General features: G+C 39.9%; 1 protein-coding gene across 1 annotated transcript in view; it reads left to right on the plus strand.

Annotated features, from left to right (window-relative positions):
- Positions 1-22695, plus strand: part of PAM (peptidylglycine alpha-amidating monooxygenase) — a 333859-nt gene that overhangs the window by 39738 nt on the left and 271426 nt on the right. Inside the window, exon 2 of the mRNA XM_005209762.5 lies at positions 12691-12797. The gene's annotated coding sequence lies outside the window, so the exon portion shown is untranslated. The remainder of the gene's footprint in view (positions 1-12690; positions 12798-22695) is intronic.

Here is a 22695-nt window from a genome sequence, read left to right on the forward strand (position 1 = left end):
TTATTCAAAACTGATCATCACCAGTATAAAAGGTTATCCAGTTTTATTTTTGTGAGTGACTATATTCCCCTTTGCCTTTGACTGTGTAGATCACAATAAACTGTGGAAAATTCTGAAAGAGATGGGAATTCCAGACCATCTGATCTGCCTCTTAAGAAATCTGTATGCAGGTCAGGAAGCAACAGTTAGAACTGGACATGGCACAACAGACTGGTTCCAAATAGGAAAAGGAGTCCGTCAAAGCTGTATATTGTCACCCTGCTTATTTAACTTATATGCAGAGTACATCATGAGAAATGCTGGACTGGAAGAAGCACAAGCTGGAATCAAGATTGCCAGGAGAAATATCAATAACCTCAGATATGCAGATGACACCACTCTTATGGAAGAAAGTGAAGAGGAACTAAAAAGCCTCTTGATGAAAGTGAGAGTGGAGAGTGAAAAAGTTGGCTTAAAGCTCAACATTCAGAAAACGAAGATCATGGCATCCAGTCCCATCACTTCATGGGAAATAGATGGGGATACAGTGGAAACAGTGTCAGACTTTATTTTTTTGGGCTCCAAAATCACTGCAGTTGGTGATTGCAGCCATGAAATTAAAAGACGCTTACTCCTTGGAAGGAAAGTTATGACTGACCTAGATAGCATATTCAAAAGCAGAGACATTACTTCGTCAACAAAGGTTCATCTAGTCAAGGCTATGGTTTTTCCTGTGGTCATGTGTGGGTGTGAGAGTTGGACTGTGAAGAAGGCTGAGCGCCGAAGAATCGATGCTTTTGAACTGTGGTGTTGGAGAAGACTCTTGAGAGTCCCTTGGACTGCAAGGAGATCCAACCAGTCCATTCTGAAGGAGATCAGCCCTGAGATTTCTTTGAAGGGAATGATGCTGAAGCTGAAACTCCAGTACTTTGGCCACCTCATGCGAAGAGCTGACTCATTGGAAAAGACTCTGATGCTGGGAGGGATTGGGGGCAGGAGGAGAAGGGGACGCCAGAGGATGAGATGGCTGGATGGCATCACTGACTTGATGGACTTGAGTCTGAGTGAACTCCGGGAGTTGGTGATGGACAGGGAGGCCTGGTGTGCTGCGATTCATGGGGTCGCAAAGAGTCGGACATGACTGAGCGACTGAACTGAACTGATATACCCCTTCCCCCATTGTTTCTTGAATTATATTTGTTCAAAAAAAGCACGAAGGTGACAGTATTTTAGAAACTACGCATTATTGGGAGTTCCCTTGTAGTCTAGGATTTGGGGCTTTTACTGCTATGGCTCTGGGTTCAATATCTGGTCGGGAAACTGGGATTTCTACAATCCAGCTGGTGCAGTCAAAAATGAAAAAGTTACCCATTATTCTACCACGTAGAGTTAGGCATTGATACCATTTGTTTGCATGTCAGCAGTTCTACTGTTCTGTCCATGCATGTATGCACATACATGAACAAGCAGAGATAAAAGCTGAGAGGCATAAAATTAGGATTGTAACGATTATTCTGTTTTATAACCTGCATATTTTTTCACTGAGCATTAAATGGTAACATTTTCTCATGTCACTAAATATTCTTTCACAGCTGCTTTCTAAGTAGCTGCATTCGCTTTTATTTTATGCCTGCACCAGCCCTCTATTACTAGGATTTTAGAATATTGTTCTTTTTCTTGCTATTATACGTGACACTGTGATGAAAATACTTTTAATCTTTTGCCTATCCCTATTTTAAAAAATAAATCCCTAGGTGTAAAATTTAGTAGAAAGATATGAACGTTTAAAAAGGCGTTTGATATATATGCACCGAATTGTCCTTCAGAAAGACTGTGCAGCTTTATACTGCTCTATAAGCCATAATATTAGTATAAACTATACATGATATATGGTCTGTATCAGACCACCTATTGCCCATCCTGGAATTAGTTATTTTTAAATAACACCAATTTGAGACATGAATAATTATTATCATTTATTTTAATTCGCATTGGTGGTGAGTATTTGTATATGATTGTTTAGCAGATGTATGTCTACATGTCATGATTAACCTGGTATGTTCCTTTTTTCTGTTTGTGAGATGTATTTATGTGTAAAAGATATTATTAACCTGGTTGTAAATTTTGTTATTTTCCCCCCAATGGATTTCTTTGTTTTTCAACACTTTGCCAAGTATTACCAAGACAAAGAAAAAAAAGCCTTTTGGATAGATGACATAATTCTGTTTGGGGGCTGTTGTTGAATGCCAGATAGGTTAAGTAAATGACCTTTCTTCAACCTCGGGTGAGAAAAACTTACCCTGTCAGTCAGTTTTAAATCACCCTTAAAATATGCAACCAGATAACTTCAGATAACTTGTCTTTATGTAGGATATGCTAGGAGTCTCTTGAGGGAAAGTACAGCTGTAGTCAACATTTCCATTTGGGTGTTCTCCATTAAGCCAAGTATTGCTGAAACCCAGCAACAGTTGACATTTTTACTGAGCAATGTGCAAACATTGAGAGAAGTTTTTCCCATCCTCATAAGGAAGATAATAATAAACTAATTATTGAGAATTTCTTGCAGCAAAGTATTTGAGCAACTCTCTGGCCCTATTTTCCATGAATGAAGATTATAACCATATGTTGTTTGGGAGTTATAATTTCTGTTTCAACATACTATTATGGGATTTAAGAAATTCACTTCAGATGTATCAAAGTTAACATTGGTGTGTGTATATCTGTGGGTTTGTGTGTATGTTAAAGGATATGTGAGGTGGCAGAAGTAATGCCAAGATCACAACTTTGAGAAAACCCTTCAAGGTCAATGAAATCTGTGTTGACATAAATTGCTCTCCAATTCAACAGTGATAAAAGACACGTGAAAAGACTATACGGTTACTTTCAAAACAAGCATTTACCAAGTTCCAGGAAATGCATGGATTTGTATAAAAACATTTGACAATTGCAAGAGCCTTTTTATCAGTTTACCAAACAATTGACTATTAAGATCTCTTTGCTTGCCTAAGCTTTCAACAACATATCATATATGGTCACCCATTTGCCACCGATTGGTGTTATGAAGAGTTGGAGGGGGCAACGTACTATTATAATTTTATGGCAGATTTAGTTTTGGTAATTTGAGATCTCTGAAATACACTCAAAGTGCTCCCTATCTAAAGGAGCTCTACAAACCATAATTTTGTCCAGTGAAGGATTTGTAACATATAGTTACCACTGGTTTATTCTTCTTGCAAATCAGAGTTTTTGAGGTTTTTGGTAGTCTCATGCTGGCTGATAAATTGATTGTGAGCAGGAAATGTTCTTTGTTTAGCCATCCTAGAAAAAAAAGTGGTACCACAAAAGTCTCTGGTGGCAGATAAGAGTGCTGCCAAGTGGAACCATATGTTGTTTGGTGATTATAATTTATATTTCAACATAGTATTATGGAATTTAGGAAATTCATTTCAGATATGTCAAAGTTAACATTGATGCGTGTATATATGTGGATTTGTGTATATGTTAAAAGATATGGGAGGTGGAAGTTATATGGAAATCAATTTATTTTCTCTAAAAAGAAAGCTCCCTCTTTGCATCATGGTCAGGAGTCTTAGTCTTCATAGGAACTGAATACATATACTTTTTTTTTCTTTCTACACTAAAATAGTGTCTTAGACTTCTTTCTCCTTTCTTCCTTTTAAAATTATGTAAGTTAAAATTATGTAAGATACCTTCTGTGAACTTGTACATTTTTTCTGGAATACCTGCTTCTTTGCTTTTAAAATTCCTAGAAGAAACACATAGATAACATATTTAAATATCTATATGAATTAAATCTAAAGTGTCTAGGTGTTTCTGTTTTTAATGTTTAAATGAAAGCTTTTCATAAATGGAAATGTAAAAAATTTTGAAATTATTGGGAAATATTTTAAAAAGTTGGTTAGTGCGGTATTTTAGGTATATCATGGGGATTTCCCTAGTGGCTCATATGGTAAACAATCTGCCTGTAATGCAGGAGACCTTGGTTCAAGCCCTGGGTCAGGAAAATCCCCTGGAGAAGGGAATGGCAGCCCACTCCAGTGTTCTTGCCTGGAGAAGTCCATGGACAGAGAAGCCTGGCAGGCTACAGTCCACGAGGTCAGAAAGAGTGGGACACGACTTTTGACTGATACTTCAGGTATATTATATACACATATATACCTCACTATATTAAGTATGTAAGTAAGTACTGGCTTTATTTTAAAGCTCATTTTGATTAAGTGATATAATAGTATCCTTTCTCATTTAAAAAATCGAACTACTAAAAGATTTTAAAAGAATTTTGAAAATATTAAATGAGTTAAGTAATTACAGCAACACCTTTATCTTAGATTTCTATACAGAATTAATTTATCAATTTTGTAAAGTGATTAGAGTTAGAGAAGATGATTTTTACATTTAGAACTTAAAAATTAAGCAATATGTTATATGGAATATGTTGTATTATATTTACCTAAAAATTTCTGATTTAACACATTAAATGCACATTTCTTTCTTTTAAAAAATTCATTAAGCATATTCATATACCCACTGATCTCTTCACTGGGGAACTTTAAATAAAGTTCATTATTTATTTACTACTTTTCAATTTAGGATATACTTGAAGTGATTTATTTATCCTTGGCCAGTTGCCACTTGAGACTCTTTCTGTTTTATGAAACTAACTTAAATGATCATTTAAGCAGGAATTACTGGTATTCAGTTCCGTTGCTCAGTTGTGTCTGACTCTTTGCGACCCCATGAACCACAGCACGCCAGGCCTCCCTGTCCATTACCAACTCCCGGAGTTCACCCAGACCCATGTCCATTGAGTCAGTGATGCCATCCAACCATCTCAACCTCTGTATTAGTTATGTTTTGTTTTATTTCTAGTATATGGAGGATCATGCAGCCCTGTGACGACCAGGTTCCATGGAGGTGGTGGGGAGGCCGTCATCTTGGAGAAGGCTGGGCAGGGCCAGCCTGGAGTGGAGGTGGGATTTGGGCAGATGGAAATGTTTTCCTGGAATGAATTGGCAGAAATACGTTCTTACCAATTTAAATACATTTTTGACCAATTGAAGGGAGGCATTACTAAACTAAGGGCTGAGTAAAGCATTTCACACATCCTGTAAGGAGTGATTAAATCAGAGGAGCTTTGCTACTTTAAAATCAGAGAGAAGATATAAATGTAGACTTTCAGGAAAAGTTTAATTTTTGTATAAAACTGAAGACATTTTGATAAAATATGAAATTTAGTAAAATTTACAATTTTTAGTGTTACTTCCCACCAAAAAATTGTGTATGAGTTTTTTCTTCTTTTTTAACTCTTCACCTGTTTATTCAAACATCAGGTACTATAGAGCAGAGGTCCTAACCTCCAGGTTCTGGACTGGTACCACCTGCCACATCAGCGTTGGCTTTAGATTAGAAGTTAAATGCACACTATTTACAGTAGCTAGGACATGGAAGCAAGCTAGATGTCCACAGGCAGATGAATGGATAAGGAGGTTGTCATACATATACATGATGGAATATTACTCAGCTGTAAAAAGGAACACACTTGAGTCAGTTCTCATAAGGTGGATGAACCTGGAGCCTATTATACAGAGTGACGTAAGTCAGAAAGAGAAAGACAAATACTGTATATTAATGCATATATATGGAATTTAGAATGACAGTACCAACAATCCTACTTGTAAGGCAGCAAAGAAGATGCAGATGTAAAGAACGGACTTTTGGACTCAGTAGGAGAAGGTGAGGGTGGAATGATTTGAGAGAATAGCATTGAAACATATACATTGCCATAAATAAAATAGATGACCAGTGCAAGTTTGATGCATGAAGCAGGGCACACAAAGCTGGTGCTCTGGGACAACCCAGAGGGATGGGGAGGGGAGGGAGGTGGGAGGGGGTTCCTGTGGCTGATTCATGTTGATGTGTGGCAGAAACCACCACAATATTGTAAAGTAATTATCCTCCAGTTTAAATAAATTAATTTAAAAAGAGAAATGCAGAATAAATGTAAGGTGTTGTATCATCCCCAAACCACCCTCTCCACGCCTGAGGTGTGGAAAAACTGTCTCCCACCAAATCAGTCCCTGGTGCCAAAAAGGTGGGGGACCACTGACGTAGGGGATAGAAACCCAATTGTATATGAGTTGAAAGCAAAAAAAAAAAAAAATTGAAGATCATTTTCATGCATTGGAGAAGGAAATGGCAACCCACTCCAGTGTTCTTGCCTGGAGAATCCCAGGGACGGGGGAGCCTGGTGGACTGCCATCTATGGGGTCGCACAAAGTCGGACACGACTGAAGCGACTTAGCAGCAGCAGCAGCTTTAAAATTACATACCTATTGATCATATAAAATGTAAACATAAACACTCTGCTCTTATGGTTTTTTTTGGTTGGTAACCATGTGCTTCAAAATCTGGCACCATCCTTCCTGGGATTTACAAGGCCTAGTTCCAGTGTGGTGTTTATTTAGGCTTTGCGGCTCGTCTCAAAATTAAACAAGTGTTTATCTGGTTCCTTCAAACACTGACAAGCCAAAGAAGATACAGAAAAATGGTTGGAACGGAAGAAAGCTTATCCTGCTCTGATGCTTCCTCTGTTTCCTCTTTTTTGCTGCCCTTTTTTTGTCTTCACATACTTGAAAGCACTCAGAACTTACCGAGATTTTGTGGGAACCAAGTGAGACGAGGGAAAAAGGTTACAACTGCTGTCTGACCCCTAATGCTGTGGTGCTCAGTTTTTTGAGTACTGCTAGCAGTTTCGAGTTAAAAGTGCTTATCAGAGCAGCTCTTGACCTCCTTAATTCGTGTGTACAGACTGTTAGTGTTGTTACTCTCTGCTTTGTATCAGGCTTGCTAGCTAATTTCCTTGTTTATTAGCTAAGTGATTTTCTTAATGGCTATCCTTTTGACAAACAAAGAAATCTTCACTGCTCCGAGAGGGAAAACTGAGTTTGAAAACTCATGTTGAAAGGGAGAAGGAACATCTGTATTCATGCTGCTGCTGTGTTGATGTGGGGGAAAATCTGGTGACTGACCTTGATTCTTGACTGAAGTCACAAAAATATGCATGATTTGGCCCTTTTCCATAAGACAAATAGCAACAGTCTCCAGTTAAAGCAGGGATTCAATTTCCTTTGTTTTGAGTGTGGAAAAGGGAATTGTTTCCAAACCTTAATATCAGCGGGCTTAGTGAATTTTTTTTTCCTGAAATAGTTTAGATACTCCATTTCAACAGAAGCATTTTGTTTGAATTCATATTTTATTAACTAGGAGTTATTTTGTTTAATTTATACCTGAAGATTTAGAGGCCGGCAGTGTCGTTTTTAAGGGAGAAACGTCTTTTTAATAAGTAATTAAACAAAACCCAAAAACCCGGGAGCATCAACAGAAACTCCTGAAGTCTGAGAATGGATTTCAGAATAGGGCCCCTGGAAGGGACACTGGCAATTATACTGTGGAGCCAGCCTAAGATTTGTGCAAACAGATTTAGATTGGCTCGAGTCCATGAGAACCTCTAGAACTAGCCATCTGTGACTCCACTGACCCTTTAGGAGTTCAGTCATCAGGGGTTGCCCTGGATCCATATTAGGAACCACATTTGTAGGTGAATAGTCTGGGACTCTTACAGACCCATCTCTGCCCCTACACCCAAGAATCTGAATCTGTCATGGCACCAGAATGTGTATCTCAGGGCTTGGACAGTGAGATTGGGTATTTGCAGCTCCACACAGCAGAAGTCTGTCTTTTAAGTAAGGCAAGAAAATGTGAGCTTCCCAGTTTTTAAGTAGGAGACATCTTTGCTATCGCACACCAGGTTCTGATTCTGCTACCTTTTTATTTTTGTTCATTGAGAAAATAGCGAAAGAAAAAGCATCTCTCCATCCTCGCATTTGACGCTCCTTGTACGTTTGCCCCTTGAGTTTCTTTCCCTTAGTTTCCCCATCCTATTCAGGACCTCGCCGCTTATAAACTGTGTTTCCCTCACTGGAAAGTAGCCACCTGCTATCTATACAACGAATCTTTTAAGTAACTGGGCGATTTTAAACAAATAACCTCCTTCCATGAGGCTTACTAAGAAGACCTTACATATTTTAGTTACCAAGGGACTTCTCTGCATATTTTCAGAATCTCTAAAACAAACAATAATAAAAAAAAAAAGACTACCCCCCAAAGAGACTTCTGATGCACATATGCACAATTACTGTTAAGGAGACAATCTAGTGGGCAGGGCGGATTCCATTGCTGTGTTAATCTCATGGTAAGTAAGGTTTTGCCTAGTTGTGTGCAGATCTGATTTCTGGAAACGTCTTCTTACTTGTAAAATGGCAGTAGGATGTTACCTCCATCATAAAGTTGTTATGAGAATTAAATGCATTAAGACGCATCAAGCACTTAGCTTCAGATCAGTTCAGTCGCTTAGTCGTGTCCGACTTTTTGTGACCCCATGAACCACAGCACGCCAGGCCTCCCTGTCCATCACCAGCTCCCGGAGTTCACCCAAACTCATGTGCATTGAGTCAGTGCCTGGTTGTATGAAGTGCCAAGTGACCAGTTATCTAATAATTCCTCATAGAATCTATTAGTAGAAAACCGATAGAAAGCCATTCACTTCATTGCCAAGTTTCAAAAGGTTAAATGGGATAGACTTGTGAACTCTATTTACTGTCCAGTAGCACAGGGCCTCTTGTGTGGCTTCTTCTACCCAAAGAGACTTACAGAATGTGTTAAAGACTCAAAGGGACTGTTGGATCGGTCCCCAGAAGACTGTTGAATGGTAGGCGAGACTTCCTAAGTATCCCTGGAATCACATTGAGTCTGTTCCTTTCATCGGAAGTGGAGAGAGAAATATAATGTAGGATATTCTGTGTACTCTTTTCTCTCATAGTAGACACGGTACTTTGTTTCTCTAATGTGAATGTTCTAAATTATATGGCCATTATTAAATCTGTGTTCAAATTAATTTCTGACATGGTAAGTGTGTTTCTTTTTGAGATATCACATTTTTAGACATTTAGAATATGACCTCACCCATTTTACTTTGGAAATACCGTATGTGAAATAATTTTGAAGGGCATTTTATTTCCTAGGATGTATTTTCAGCAGGTGGCTAATGGCTTTTGACCTGCTGTAGCAGCATACAGAACTGAATGTCAGACAGAGTGTGTTTTAAAAGCTCCATTTTCATTTTACATAATGAAGCGCAGTAATTCTTTTTGAGATTGCCTTGCCTATTTTTCTAAGTGGTTATTGATGGAGATGTGTCAGTTGGGTAGGAGAGAGAAGAAAAAATTGTGATGTTTCAGCATGTAGATTTGAAGACTATTTAAATATATGCAGATTGGTAAAAATGCAAGTATTTTCATTAATAATATCAGATCTAATATCGTTACACGTTAAAAGCCATATAAAGTACATGGTGTCCACCTTCCACCTTTCCCGTATCTTTGAGCCATTGCTATGAAAAGTCACACATTTTAATCCACTCAATTTTCCCTTTGTAATTTCCATTTTCTCTTGAAACATATATAGTTTATTCCATGGGCTGTTTTCATATGCCTTTAAGAATTATCCATACTAAATAATAATTCGCAGCTCTTATGCGAAAGCAGACTATGGCCGAGATTGCTCAGGGTACCCAGGCTGGCAATTTTAGGTCATTGTCAAGGTTAGTTTCAAATTCAGTATTGACACAGGCTTTTATACAATCACAGTCTTTGCAGTCCTACGCCACATCATTTATACATTGAATAACTCTCCAGTTTATACTTAGATGGTTTTTTGAGGTGAAGATGTGTATGCAGCTTGGTTAATGCCCAGAGGCCTTGTGGAGGGGGTGACTGTGAGAAAATGGCAATATCAAGAGTTATATTTCCCGTACTGAACATATTAGAGCTGGCATTTTGCCACCTAACTATATGATAAGGGAGGAATATGGTTTGTGTACTTTGCATTTAAGACTTAATTTCTGAGGCTGAGTTCTAATTTATTTATTCCCTTAGGTAATTACTGATTTTCAAGATGCAAAAGAAGTATATTATTGGATTTTTTTTAATGATTAAACTTGTATCATACATGTCCTTTCTTTAAATTTAGGCACTAAAAATCCTTGCACATCAAAGTAGCTGTGCTTCTCATTTGCGGCTAGAGAGTTAATCATCTTTCAATAATGCTTTGAAGTTGGCTTTTCTTCCTCTTCTTTTTTTCTTAGCCCAGCATGAGTTCATGAATAAAACTAACCACTCTGATAGGTATAGCATATTATTGCTCTTGCCTATGGGTCTTGCTAATAAAAATTCAAATTCTGGTTAGTTTGCTGGAATCAAATCAAGGTGGTACATGGCATACTTTTCTCCTTTATGAAGCCTTCTTGCAGAAAATAGAAGCGGGCTGGGGGGAAAGAAAGCATGGGGTGGAGGAAAAGGACAAAGCAATTCAGGGTTAAATATATTTTAGCTTTTCTGTCTGTGTTGTGATAAGTCTGGAGGTTTTTACTTCTCATTGTCCTGGAATCCTTAAAAATAAAATTCCTATTTAGGACTAACCTCTGAGAAATTGCTATTCTTTAGTTAATGTATATGAATCTGCTGTTGTGTGGGTGAGGTACCAATAACAACAGAGGCACTAACTTAATTTGATAATCTGTATGTGTGTATTTTTACATGCAGCTAGATGGGATGCCTGTCAGCTGAAAAATAGAGTAGGTGATGACTACTAGGTAGGTGATTGCTAAAATAATCTGAAATTCTGGCGGTTGCTAAAATCGTCAGCTTGCTTATAAGATGACCTCATCACTAAAGCAAATAGGGTTTGGCATTTTAACGAATGTTTTCCACCAACATCAGTACAGAAAAGAATTGTGCCTGGATGCTTCCTTCAGAAAATGGCATGAGAATTTAGAAACTAGAGAACATACCGGAACCAGAGTGATGACAGTACAAGACATCCCATCCCAGAATCAAGCCCCGTTGGGAAGACCTTCAAGTACAGTTGTTGTTCTGTTGCTTAGTCGCCAAGCTGTGTCCGACTCTGCGAACCTGTGTAGCTTGTCCGGCTCCTCTGTCCATGGGATTTCCCAGGCAAGAATACTGGAGTAGATTGCCATTTCCTTCTCCAGGGGAAGGATCCTTGGTGAAGGACCCCTGCATGCGTCTCCTGCATTGGCAGAAAGATTCTTTACCACTGTGCCACCTTAGTGGAGTGCAAATAAGGAGCGTATATAGCAAATTACTTGTATATGTGACAGTAGATAGGAGTGTGGTCTCAGGTAGAGACACCCAAGTTTGGTTCCCAGTTCTGACTATTTGGGTACTTTGGGCAAACAAGTTATTCTTTCTGAGCATCAGATTTCTTACCTGTGAAACAGGGGTGGTGATGGTATCTAATCATATTATTATGCTGAGAAATAACAAATACTTGAAACAAAATAAAAATATTTAAATAAAGAAAAATACTTAAGAATATATTTCAGTTCATTTCAGTTCAGTTCAGTCGCTCAGTCGTGTCCGACTCTTTGCGACCCCATGAATCGCAGCACGCCAGGCCTCCCTGTCCATCACCAACTCCCGGAGTTCACTCAGACTCACGTCCATCGAGTCAGTGATGCCATCCAGTCATCTCATCCTCTGTCGTCTCCTTCTCCTCCTGCCCCCAATCCCTTCCAGCATCAGAGTCTTTTCCAATGAGTCAACTCTTCACATGCGGTGGCCAAAGTACTGGAGTTTCAGCTTTAGCATCATTCCTTCCAAAGAACACCCAGGGCTGATCTCCTTTAGAATGGACTGGTTGGATCTCCTTGCAGTCCAAGGGACTCTCAAGTCTTCTCCAACACCACAGTTCAAAAGCATCAAGTCTTCGGCGCTCAGCTTTCTTCACAGTCCAACTCTCACATCCATACATGCAGAATATATTTACAAATATTTAAAACTTACAACAAAGAAGTGTAATTCCAAAGCCTCAGAAATCTGTCACATTTATGTATTTTGCAAATAGTGGGACACATTGTTACACAGGCCACAGCTGGCCTCAGAATTCGGCCTAACTTGAAACAGCAGGAAGCTTCTCCTATTTTGTAGAAGTTGGTACTCAGCATGCAACATCTGCGTTCTCCCTGAGCCAATCCAGCGCTACCTGTCTTCCTTCTTTTTTCTGTCTTTGCTAACAGTCTCCCTAATGCAAATATCAATTCAATTACTTGGAAAAGTGGGAATGGAGAGATTCCTACTTGCTTATCCATAATTATAATTTTCAGACACCGTGGTGAGTACTTTGCAGAAGATTGTGTTGACGTCCAGATTTATATTTCTAGATCTAGTCTCTACCCCAAGCTCCATTCATTAGTTACTTTATTACTTTGACTCCATTTATGAACAGATGTCCACATTTGTTGGTCACTGTTCAGGCTCCTTCAATCACACTGGGCTTCCTCATGTTCCTTCAACATTCTGAGCTCATTTTTGTCTTGGGACCTTTGTTCTTGGTGGTCTCTGAGTCTGGAAGGACCTGTGATTTTATTTTATGCATCCTTCTCCTTGTTCAAAGGCCATTTCTACTGAGATGGAGGTGACAATTCTAAGTCATTCTCCCATCTAGTCAGTTTCTTATCCTGTCATCCTATGATATGTTTCTTCAGAGTCTTTTCGCATATATATCAGGTTATGTTGTTCATTTAATGGCTTGTTGTTTTCTCTCCTGACCCAGAATGCAAGCTCCGTGAATTCAGCACCCTTGCGTGGTTCAGTCAGCACTCTATCCTGGTACCTGCCTCTGCGCCTGGCTCACAGGAGTGCTCGGAAAAACATTGAGAGGTATGGTTATTCTCTCCTTTATTTCATGGTTGAGAGACTCAATGCCCAGGAAGTTTCAGTATCAATAGCTTGCCCAAGACCACAGGGGTTAGAGGTGCCTGAGCTGGGATTTAGACTCGGTGCTGTGCTCTAGAATCCTGCGCCACAATGACTGCTTTTCCTCCGCTGAAGGTCGGAAATGTCAGTTGGAGGCATGGGGCCCTTTTGGTTCCTGGAACTTCCTTTGAATCCCAGGGCCAGTGGTTATTGTTTTTTCTACAGCTTTGTCAGAGACACGTTGGTCCTAATGACTTTATATTCTAGTATCCTGAGCTTATCTTCTCTTCCCTTTTCCTCCTTGACTCAGTGCCCAAGACATGGCTGGTTAATATTTTATAAGAATGCATTCAATCCTTTACTGCTTGGGAAAACCAATGAAACACCAGATTTTAAAGACGCTCCCTAAGGGCTGGAATCCATGGGTTTGAATGCAGATGGAATTTTCCACCGGGCCAGTGTCCGTCTTTTTTATTTCCATGCTTTTTTTTGAGCATTTTTTTTTCTTAACTTGACAATGGTTACAGCTATATGTTTCTTTTTCTGAGTTTGTGCTAGCAACACAGGTAATGCTTTGGTTGTACTTGGCCCCTACTGAATAAACAGTTCCACCTCCATGCCTTTCTGCCCCATTGCCAGACCCCCTTGCAAGATGGGTGCGGAAGCTGGGCTATTTATGTTGTCTTAACCAGATATTCTATAGAATAAACAGGCAGTCTTGCAATGTATATCGTTCAAACGTATAAATGTGTTTCAGCTTTTGGAGGAAAGAGGAAAAAAGAAAAATCAAACCAGGACAGTTGATTAAAAAGGGATAATCCCCTGCATTTCATAAGTGACACCCAGCACATTATAAAGGGGGCAGTTACTGGTGCTCTTTACGCTAGGACCTTATAAAGGGGGCAGTTACTGGTGCTCTTCACGCTAGGACCTTATAAAGGGGGCAGTTACCGGTGCTCTTTACGCTAGGACCTTATAAAGGGGGCAGTTACTGGTGCTCTTCACGCTAGGACCTTTGGTGTATGTTGCTGTATTTAACCTTTTGGAAGCTATTGACATCATTTGGGAACTTCAGGTAAACGTGCCTTAATCAGTTGAACAGAAGGGACCTTAGCTTTGTGGAACTGACCGGTTGATTAGTTTAAATCCAAACACACACACACAGGCCTGCCTGGTTGCTCTTTTGACACCCTGGCACAAAAGGATTTCATTCGGGGGCCTTGTAACCCGCATCCTGCATCAGACCCTTTCAGCTCTGCTGGTCTTCTTAGGCTGCAGGCATCATCTTTAACCCCTCTTATGCTTCCTTTTGTTTCATGAAAACAGTATCTGTGCTTGGATTCATACAAACACGTTACTTTTTCCTCACAGTTCTCTATTTATATCCCAGGGAAGAAGGTCTTTTCAAGTTCCACTAATTGAGAGACAAAAATGGGAACTTATCTCCAACTGGCTTCTTTAGAAAAACTGTATTAGAATTTAATCCAGTGCTTCCTTTGGGAATTAGAATCAAAATTAGAATCATGAAATGGTGAAATAAATTCTCGGTATTAGAGTAAGCCATCATCTGTAATTCCTTTGACTTTCAGATTCAAAACACTGGAGGATTTTATAATCAGTGTTTAGTTTTGGGAAAACATTTAAGTTAATGGGCTCATGGGTGAGTTTAGTGGTGGTATAGAGCTCTAGTCCTGGGTGTTTAAATGAAAGCAAAGTTTAAATTCTTTAAGGATAAAACTTTGAATAATTTCAGGCTATTACATGGACTGATGAAAGTACCCATCCATTGGACACTCACTTGAGCTTGCTCATAGAAGAGGGCAGATGTTTGTGTGGCAGAAATGAAAGTATTGCTATAGAATGTTAGACTGGAAAAGATCAACACCCTCATTTTCAACAACAAAAATCTAAGGTCCCCATTTAATTATTCAAGCTCATACTTGGCCAATTTGTGCTTCCTCATCACCCAGTCGCAGCACTGTCCTTGAATACAAATGAAGCCTTTCAAAGAAGGTGGTATAATCTGATTCTCTCTGGTTTTGTTCATTATTATTAATTGTAATAACTTTTTAATTGAGAGGCTTTTGATGTGCCAGTACTTTATACATTATCTTTATAACTACAGCATGAGGTCGTATTACTGTTCTTCTCTTTTTGACAATGAAAATCTGATGTTTAGAAAAGTCAAGGATTTGCCCAGAATAACTGAGCCAGTGAGATAAGATACTTTTTTTTTCCCTTAGAAAAAATAGGTTTGTCACTGGATATAGGGAAGAGAATTGGGTAATAAGAAACATTTCTTCCAAGCCTCATGAGTTGCCTTGAAAATATTATGTTGATGTGAATGACTCTGCCATGGATCATTGGTAAGGAAGAAAAATTAAGGCCATCTGGCCTCAATTCTTTGGAAATAGTGGATTTGCTGGGAGGCAGTATGAGAGCACCCCCTTTCTGGCTGTAGTCAGAAGCAGTAGATATCCAGGTGAGGAGCCTATTGAGGTACCAGAGGACCTAGAAGCTCTGTGGTTCAAGATGAATCACTGCATCATTTTGAGACTCTTTTTATTTTCATTTCTGAAGGTAAAATTCCAGTTCCTGCCTTACCTACCACACTGGCAAACTGGATGCTGTGGCTGACTGGTCAAGGCTTTAGAAATCCTGGCCACATATCCCCTTAAAAGTGGTACTTTTAACTTCCATTTGCTTCTAAATGGGCACTTGCCAACACGAATTTATTTTAGTTTAAAAAATAAGTTAAGCTCAGAGTCTTGTTGAACCCTATCAACAACCCGACTCGATGGACATGAGTTGGAGTAAGCTCCGGGAGCTGGTGGTGGACAGGGAGGCCTGGCGTGCTGCAGTCCTTGGGGTCGCAAAGAGTCGGACACAACTGAGCGACTGAACTGAACTGAACTGATACTTCAGTTTAAGGATTAAAGTGGTTTGTCGATGAGATTTACAATACTTTTGACAATCAAGGGTAGATTTCTTTCGTGTGTCTCTCCTGTGAAAACAGTATTTTTACCTTTGAACTTTTAAGTCTGAAAAATTGTAATATTATCTGGATGTCTGTGAAGCCTTCGGTTCCACTGGGAAATAAGAAGTGACATTTAGGACAGATGAAAAATTGGTGTGGTTCTCCAGCAAGAAGCTGCCAGGGTTTGGTGGGGCTAGTGCTGTTACTTGGCATTTCGGCCCGGCTCCCTGCCCTGTGTCGTGAGTGGCCTAGTGTGGGTGTGTACTTCATACGGCCTGTCTTTGCGTTCTTGGGGAATCCAAAGAAAGGAGGTAGTTATCAATTTGAGAGAGAGTTTCTGATCTTCTCTAAGAAGGTGGTGAGACTGCACTGATGGAGAGATTTAGTGGAGTGGCAAGAGGAAATAGAATCCTCATGAAAACATGACATAATAGGCTGTTTTTGTAGAATAAGAGGAGAATGAAAGCTCAATAAAGCCTGGATTTAGGGAATGAACGTTGGCGACACGAGGCCTGTTTTCCCTAAAGTAAGCATCTTTAATAAGATATAAAACCTGGCCACCTGGGACCGTTTGTCTTACCGACACTTGATTTCCTGCCTGAGGTCTTCCATATTCCCATCAGCCTCTCTAGTGGTTGGAGACCTCTTGGCTTTCTCTTATTTTTGGATAGGCACTTTTTTTTAATGATGTATAAATTATTTAATTAAATTAAACATAATAAAAAGAACCAGTGCAATAAAAAAATCAAATTAATTAATAGAGACAGTTAAAAAACAATTACAGTATTAAGATCAAATTTGAGAACAATCAAAAGTAACTTTGGGTTAACGGGCCACGGGGTCGGTGAGTGCTCAGCGCAGGAGCTGTGACCCAGGGCTCCTTGCTTAGTCTCAGCATTCAGCATGGAAGGGACTTGGAGATACTCCTTTCTAAACTCTACCTTAAAAGAATAAACCTAACAGGCCAGCTTTCCTGTTGCATTCTTCCTCTCTAGCCATCCCATCTCCGGAGCGATCCATCCATACCTCCTCCCTTTGGTGTGCGTGTAGTAAACAACCTGTATTCGCCTTTCCCAGCCTCAGTTTGTTTAGACATGTGGATCTTCTCCCATACATACATCTCCCATATGCCTGAAACACCTAGGAGGTAGTCTGGCTAGTGGGTTAGGGTTTAGGCTACTGCAGCTGTCATTGGCCTTCCCTGAGGGCAGGTAGATCAGGACTGCAAGTTCAGAACACATTTAGATGAATTTCCATCTTTTTCAGTTACACTAGTAATTCATATCCATAATTAGAAAAACTTTTAAAAGTTTAAAATTATGTAATATAAAAGTTGGAGGACTCTCTCAGTCTGTAATTGAAACTATCAGAAGTAACCACTCCTAGAAATTGGGTGTATATCTTTTAGGCATTTTTCAATGCATTTTCAAATAAATTAGTACATTTATTTAAAAATTTGAATCATATGTATTATGTATACATATATATGTAGAGGTATATATACCTGTGTGCGTGCTCAGCACTCAGTCTTTCCAACTCTTTGCGACCCAATAGACTGTAGCCCACCAGGCTCCTCTATCCATGGGATTTCCCAGGCAAGAATACTGTATGTGTATGTATGTGTATACATATATACTACTACTGCTACTAAGTCACTTCAGTCGTGTCCAACTCTGCGAGACCCCATAGACGGCAGCCCACCAGGCTCCTCCGTCCCTGGGATTCTCCAGGCAAGAACACTGGAGTGGGTTGCCATTTCCTTCTCCAATGCATGAAAGTGAAAAGTGAAAGTGAAGTCGCTCAGTCGTGTCCAACCTTCAGCGACCCCGTGGACTGTAGCCTTCCAGGCTCCTCTGTCCATGGGATTTTCCAGGCAAGAATACTGTATGTGTATGTATGTGTATACATATATAGACACACACTATTTTCATGAATTTCAAGGTAAACTTTGCATGTTTTGCTTCTCAAATTTGGTATCTCAGACAGAACAAGTGAGGATGGAAGTAATTCATTTTGTTGGAAAGTCTTTTCACTTTGCCTACATTAAGCAAAAACTGAATTATTATGTTTTTCATGAGAGTTGACTTACTATTCTTCTTCTGGAACTCTCTCCAACCTCTACAGTAGTGAAGAGTCCAACTTGTTAGTTAGGTTAAAATTCTTTACATTTTTCCAGATTGTAAATTGGTGCTGTGGTATTTCATTTTGCTATTTTTGTAAGCAGTATTATTGCTATACATTTGTACAGTATTTACTCATGAGGGAAGCATTAAAAGCCAGGCTTAGCTTCTTCTGAATCAAAATAGAGATAATAATAGTTTATTTGTAATAGTTTTAAAGAAGCTGAAGTTGAACGGTTCTATGAAGACCTACAAGACCTTTTAGAACTAACACCCAAAAATCCCAATAATGAAAAATCCTTTTCATTATAGGGGACTGGAATACAAAAGTAGGAAGTCTAGAAACACCTGGAGTAACAGGCAAATTTGGCCTTGGAGTACGGAATGAAGCAGGGCAAGGCTAATTGAGTTTTACCAAGAGAATGCACTGTGATAGCGAACACCCTTTTCCAACAACACAAGAGAAGAAATGGTCAACACCGAAATCAGATTGATTTTATTCTTTGCAGCCAAAGATGGAGAAGCTCTATACAGTACAGTCAGCAAAAACAAGACCAGGAGCTGACTGTGGCTCAGACCATGAACTCCTTATTGCCAAATTCAGACTTAAATTGAAGAAAGTAGGGAAAACCACTAGACCATTCAGGTATGACCTAAATCAAATCCCTTATGATTATACAGTGGAAGTGAGAAATAGATTTAAGGGCCTAGATCTGATAGATAGAGTGCCTGATGAACTATGGATGGAGGTTCCTGACATTGTACAGGAGACAGGGATCAAGACCATGCCCAAGAAAAAGAAATGCAAAAAAGCAAAATGGCTGTCTGAGGAGGCCTTACAAATAGCTGTGAAAAGAAGAGAAGTGAAAAGCAAAGGAGGAAAGGAAAGATATAAGCATCTGAATCCAGAGTTCCAAAGAATAGCAAGGAGAGATAAGAAAGGCTTCCTCAGTGATCAATGCAAAGAAATAGAGGAAAACAACAGAATGGGAAAGACTAGAGATCTCTTCAAGAAAATGAGAGATACCAAGGGAACATTTCATGCAAAGATGGGCTTGATAAAGGACAGAAATGGTATGGACCTAATAGAAACAGAAGATATTAAGAAGAGGTGGCAAGAATACACAGAAGAACTGTACAAAAAAGATCTTCACGACCCAGATAATCATGATGGTGTGATCACTGACCTAGAGCCAGACATCCTGGAATGTGAAGTCAAGTGGGCCTTAGGAAGCATCACTACAAACAAAGCTAGTGGAGGAGATGGAATCCCAGTTGAGCTATTCCAAATCCTGAAAGATGATGGTGTGAAAGTGCTGCACTCAATATGCCAGCAAATTTGGAAAACTCAGCAGTGGCCACAGGACTGAAAGAGGTCAGTTTTCATTCCAATCCCAAAGAAAGGCAATGCCAAAGAATGCTCAAACTACTGCACAATTGCACTCATCTCACATGCTAGTACAGTAATGCTCAAAATTCTCCAAGCCAGGCTTCAGCAATATGTGAACTGTGAACTTCCAGATGTTCAAGGTGGATTTAGAAAAGGCCGAGGAACAAGATATCAAATTGCCAATATCTGCTGGATCAAGGAAAAAGCAAGAGAGTTCCAGAAAAACATCTATTTCTGCTTTCTTGACTATGCCAAAGCCTCTGACTGTGTGGATCACAAGAAACTGTGGAAAATTCTGAAAGAGATGGGAATACCAGACCACCTGACCTGCCTCTTGAGAAACCTATATGCAGGTCAGGAAGCAACAGTTAGAACTGGACATGGAACAACAGACTGGTTCCAGATAGGAAAAGGAATACGTCAAGGCTGTATATTGTCACTGTGTTATTTAACTTCTATGCAGAATATATCATGAGAAACGCTGGGCTGGAAGAAGCACAAGCTGGAATCAAGATTGCCAGGAGAAATATCAATAACCTCAGATATGCAGATAACACCACCCTTATGGCAGAAAGTGAAGAGGAACTAAAGAGCCTCTTGATGAAAGTGAAAGAGGAGAGTGAAAACGTTGGCCTAAAGCTCAACATTCAGGAAACTAAGATCATGGTATCTGGTCCCATTACTTCATGGGAAATAGATGGGAAAGAGTGGAAACAGTGTCAGACTTTATTTTGGGGGGCTCCAAAATCACTGCAGATGGTGATTGCAGCCATGAAATTAAAAGACGCTTACTCCTTGGAAGGAAAGTTATGACCAACCTAGATAGCATATTCAAAAGCAGAGACAGTACTTTGGCAACAAAGGTCCATCTAGTCAAGGCTATGGTTTTTCCAGTGGTCATGTATGGATGTGAGAGTTGGACTGTGAAGAAAGCTGAGCACCGAAGAATTGATACTTTTGAACTGTGGTGTTGGAGAAGACTCTTGAGAGTCCCTTGGACTGCAAGGAGATCCAACCAGTCCATCCTAAAGGTGATCAGTCCTGGGTTTTTATTGGAAGGACTGATACTAAAGCTGAAACTCCAGTACTTTGACTGCCTCATGTGAAAAGTTGACTCATTGGAAAAGACTCTGATGCTGGGAGGGATTGGGGGCAGGAGGAGAAGGGGACGACAGAGGATGAGATGGCTGGATGGCATCACTGACTCTATGGATGTGAGTCTGTGAACTCCGGGAGTTGGTGATGGACAGGGAGGCCTGGCGTGCTGCGATTCATGGGGTCGCAAAGAGTAGGACACGATTGAGTGACTGAACTGAACTGAATTGAGACCTGAGTCTACAGTGCAGAATGACAACCTTCATTTTTCTTGTGTTAGGAATATCTTAAGGAGGATCCTGAAGTTACTTGATTATCCTTGCAATTACAGTATTTGTAGTAGAAAAATTAGCCTATGGTATTGTTTAAAAACATGTCAATCTAATACTCATAGAGAAGAGAACAATAGTTTTTACAGTCCAGATGTAAATTATATACTTATTAAAACAGTGCCCTGATCAAATAAGCATGATATATCATTACAGACTCAGTTTGATGTTGAAACACTGTCATTTTAAGCTATTGCTTTAAACTTGGTATTTTGAAGAAGGGTTGTATTCTTGTGAACAAGGAGACAGATGCAGGCAGGGACGAGTAGTTCAAAGGGAAGATTTAAATTATGTATAGGTGTAGGGGTGGTTAGAAGTAATTCTGCCTGTGATAGAAAACTTAATCAGGAAGACTCTGGAGCAGGGAGACAGCAGATTTCTTCTGACTTTATCTGGGTGTCCTAATTGGATCTTTCGCTGTGGGTGTTTTCTGGAGAAGTGATGTATTGGCGGGGATTTAGTGGAGCTTGGAAATGAATGGACTGGGCAGCTGCCGCCTCCTGGAGAAGTAAATAGAGAGCCTGGGTTCTCATTGTTATCAGGACTCTGACCTCTGAAGGCGCAGATGTGAGCTTTCTTTTCAAAGGGAGTCAAGTATTCCCCTTCAAGGAAAAGGATGTTTGTAACGTAATAATATCAATGCTTGTTAAGTGAGAGACCCATCTATGAATACTTATGCCGTTGCTACCTGGGAGGATTATTTATTGACCTGTGACTCCAGCAGAGCTTCAGCTGTGAGGCGAATATTGCTCATGGGGTCATGGCATGGCATTTGTCATTCAAAAGTCACACTGCGGTGAAGAGATCCCGAATTCGTTGAGAGTCCCCTGGCTCCGTGTCTCACGCGCCGCTTCTGTGACAGCCTTCATCCCCTGCTTAGCAAACCCAAGCCTGGTAGCTCGAGCCCCAGGAAGTTGTTAAAGCAATTAAAGGCTTCTGTCTCCCAGCACATCGCTTGGTTACCATAGTATCCTCTGCCTCCAAGTCTCTCCTGATGATGTCAGTATGCATACAGGGGTTGTTCAGAGCATCTGCGTGGGGATGAGTCACCCCGCAATAAAGCCCCTCACCCGGCGCTCGGTTTCCAGTTCGATTTCAGATGTCCCTAGGCATGGAAGGTAAGTGCCTCGGTGTGCGTGCCGGAGAATCACCAGATGCCTGTGTTCTTCTCTTTCAGGTCTCTTTCAGGTGTGTGCGTGGGGTCTTGCTTTCTAAGATATGCACTGACCGAGCTCATGGTGCACGGTAGCCTTGCAGCCAGTCACCTAGAGTAGACTTACAGTTTGTACTTTGAGTGTGTGTACATGTGTGTGTGTGTGTGTGTGCACATACACATGGGTGGGCTCATAAAAATAACTGAATGCACAGTGTAATGCTGGCTGGCTACTCTCCTTGGTAGGCAGCAGTAGCAGACACAGTAGAGCTTTTTGCTTCAAACGATTCAAAATATATACATTTCTTTAAATATTTTGACAGGTGTCACAGGACAAATGCGGCTTGCTCGGAGTGTGAATTATGTTATTTTTTACTGATACTTCATATGTTTTATCCTGTTTTGAATAGCATTAACATGTGAAAGGTCTAAGAGGTTATGAGAAGATATTATTAGAAAGAAGGACCAAGTTACATTGAGAATTTGCATGTTAAAGAAATTAAAACTGAAATTGTAAAACAAAGGTTTGATTACAGGGAGGGTATATGAAGTTTAAAGTTTATTGATAGCTATCGTTTCAGACTAATTTCATACTTTGAGTGTTTTTCAAGATATCTTGCAATTTCATAATAAATGACAATGCTCCTATTATTGTGACAAAGGAAATCAGTGCTTCATAAAAGTTCTCCTTCAACACATATCCGTGCTTGTTAAGGATAAGCAAACTGTGTTCAGCTTTATGAAAAGAATACTGTGGAACCACTTACAGCATTCAAATAGAGGAGCCATGAATGAAGA

Source organism: Bos taurus, chromosome 7, assembly GCF_002263795.3.
Source record: "Bos taurus isolate L1 Dominette 01449 registration number 42190680 breed Hereford chromosome 7, ARS-UCD2.0, whole genome shotgun sequence".
Lineage (NCBI taxonomy): Eukaryota > Metazoa > Chordata > Mammalia > Artiodactyla > Bovidae > Bos > Bos taurus.